Raw genomic sequence first — 2,500 nt, 5'->3', positions numbered from 1 at the left:
GCCCCTGGTACTATGAATAAGCCGTTTCGCGGCCCTGGTACTCTGATCAGGGCTCATTTCGGAGCCCTGGTACTCTGAATGAGCCCATTTCGGAGCCCTGGTACTCTGGCTGGACTTTGTCTGATTTTCGACAGTTTCATCTCAGAGCCCTGGTACTCTGGCTTTCTCTTTTCCTCTCTCTCTCTCTCTCTCTCTCTCTCTCTCTCTCTCTCTCTCTCTCTCTCTCCCAGGAATGAGCGCTCAGGTCCGGGCAGCGGTCACGGACGTGGGCCCTGGTTCTCGGGGGGGGGGGGGGGGGGGGGGGGGGGGGGCATATGCATATGCTACTCGGTCCACCCGAGTCACACCATAACGAGTGCTCGAGTCCGGGTACCGGTCTCGGACGTGGGCCCTGGTTCTCAGGGGGTCCTCGGTCCACCCGAGTCACCCCAGAACGAGTGCTCGAGTCCGGGTACCGGTCTCGGACGTGGGCCCTGGTTCTCAGGGGGTCCTCGGTCCACCCGAGTCACCCCAGAACGAGTGCTCGAGTCCGGGTACCGGTCTCGGACGTGGGCCCTGGTTCTCAGGGGGTCCTCGGTCCACCCGAGTCACCCCAGAACGAGTGCTCGAGTCCGGGTACCGGTCTCGGACGTGGGCCCTGGTTCTCAGGGAGTGCTCGGTCCACCCGAGTCACCCCAGAACGAGTGCTCGAGTCCGGGTACCGGTCTCGGACGTGGGCCCTGGTTCTCAGGGAGTGCTCGGTCCACCCGAGTCACCCCAGAACGAGCGGTCGAGTCCGGGTAAGGGTCCGGATGCTGGACTTGGTCCTTTTGAGGGTCGGGATTGTTCCCACGCACCCCAAATTTCCGGACGGAGCTCTCGGTCCCGTATGGGGGTCTGGATGGGGTAGGGGGACCCGGCCGAGACCCCCAAGGTCCGGTCGGGGGTCTCGGTCCTCAGGGGGTGTCCCGGTCCTCGGGCGGGTTCCCGGTCTCCCCCCCCCCCCCCCCCCCCCCCCCCCGAGTCCGGGTGGGGGTCTCGGTCCTTCGTGGGGGGTGGGGGCGGGGGTGGGGTGGGGGAGGGGGGGGGGGGGGGGGGGGTGGCTCGGTGGGCCCACACACTGGGACCCAGCCCGACAGTGGGACCCAGCCAGACGCAGCACCTTTGGTGGTAGCAGGCTGCTTCAGCAGGCTGCTTCAGCCTGCTACACACCAAGAGTCTGACCCAGCCGCAGTCCACCCAGCCCGGGTACAGGTCTCGGTCTCCAGGGGTGTGTCCTGGTCCTCCGCTCTGAGCGACCCGCGCACAGAGGCCACCGAGTCCGGGTGCGAGTCTCTGGGTGCGCGCCGACCTCTTGACCTCTCGCAGCTGGAGAAGGCCGCAAAACACCACATCCGATGCCGCAGAAATACTTCCCTCGGTCGGATCGGCTCGACCGAGGTGGCGCCGGAAAGCCCCGGCCCTCCCGAAGACGACGGTGCCGGGCTCGCCCTCGTGGGACCACCGGCGCCGGAGCTACGGCCCGAGAGGTCCGGTCCCGGCGGGCCCGCTTGCAGTAGGCAGGCCTCCCGAGATGGACACACTATTTCATACCCCAGAAATACTTCCCGAGGTCGGATCGGTTCGCCGGAAAGTGCGCCGGAAAGCCCCGGCCCTCCCGAAGACGACGGTGCCGGGCTCGCCCTCGTGGGACCACCGGCGCCGGAGCTACGGCCCGAGAGGTCCGGTCCCGGCGGGCCCGCTTGCAGTAGGCAGGCCTCCCGAGATGGACACACTATTTCATACCCCAGAAATACTTCCCGAGGTCGGATCGGTTCGCCGGAAAGTGCGCCGGAAAGCCCCGGCCCTCCCGAAGACGACGGTGCCGGGCTCGCCCTCGTGGGACCACCGGCGCCGGAGCTACGGCCCGAGAGGTCCGGTCCCGGCGGGCCCGCTTGCAGTAGGCAGGCCTCCCGAGATGGACACACTATTTCATACCCCAGAAATACTTCCCGAGGTCGGATCGGTTCGCCGGAAAGTGCGCCGGAAAGCCCCGGCCCTCCCGAAGACGACGGTGCCGGGCTCGCCCTCGTGGGACCACCGGCGCCGGAGCTACGGCCCGAGAGGTCCGGTCCCGGCGGGCCCGCTTGCAGTAGGCAGGCCTCCCGAGATGGACACACTATTTCATACCCCAGAAATACTTCCCGAGGTCGGATCGGTTCGCCGGAAAGTGCGCCGGAAAGCCCCGGCCCTCCCGAAGACGACGGTGCCGGGCTCGCCCTCGTGGGACCACCGGCGCCGGAGCTACGGCCCGAGAGGTCCGGTCCCGGCGGGCCCGCTTGCAGTAGGCAGGCCTCCCGAGATGGACACACTATTTCATACCCCAGAAATACTTCCCGAGGTCGGATCGGTTTGCCGAAAAGTGCCCCGGAAAGCCCCGGCCCTCCCGAAGACGAGGACGCCGACCACGTCTCCGGGGGACCCTCCGGGGCCCGAGCTGCGGCCCGAAACGTGACCCCAAAACGGGAGCAGTTCCAAGGCC

The sequence above is a fragment of the Clinocottus analis genome, unplaced genomic scaffold, assembly GCF_023055335.1.
Source record: "Clinocottus analis isolate CAN_PGR_092001 unplaced genomic scaffold, fCliAna1.0.p SCAF_175, whole genome shotgun sequence".
Classification (NCBI taxonomy): domain Eukaryota; kingdom Metazoa; phylum Chordata; class Actinopteri; order Perciformes; family Cottidae; genus Clinocottus; species Clinocottus analis.
This window is presented reverse-complemented; position numbering follows the sequence as displayed.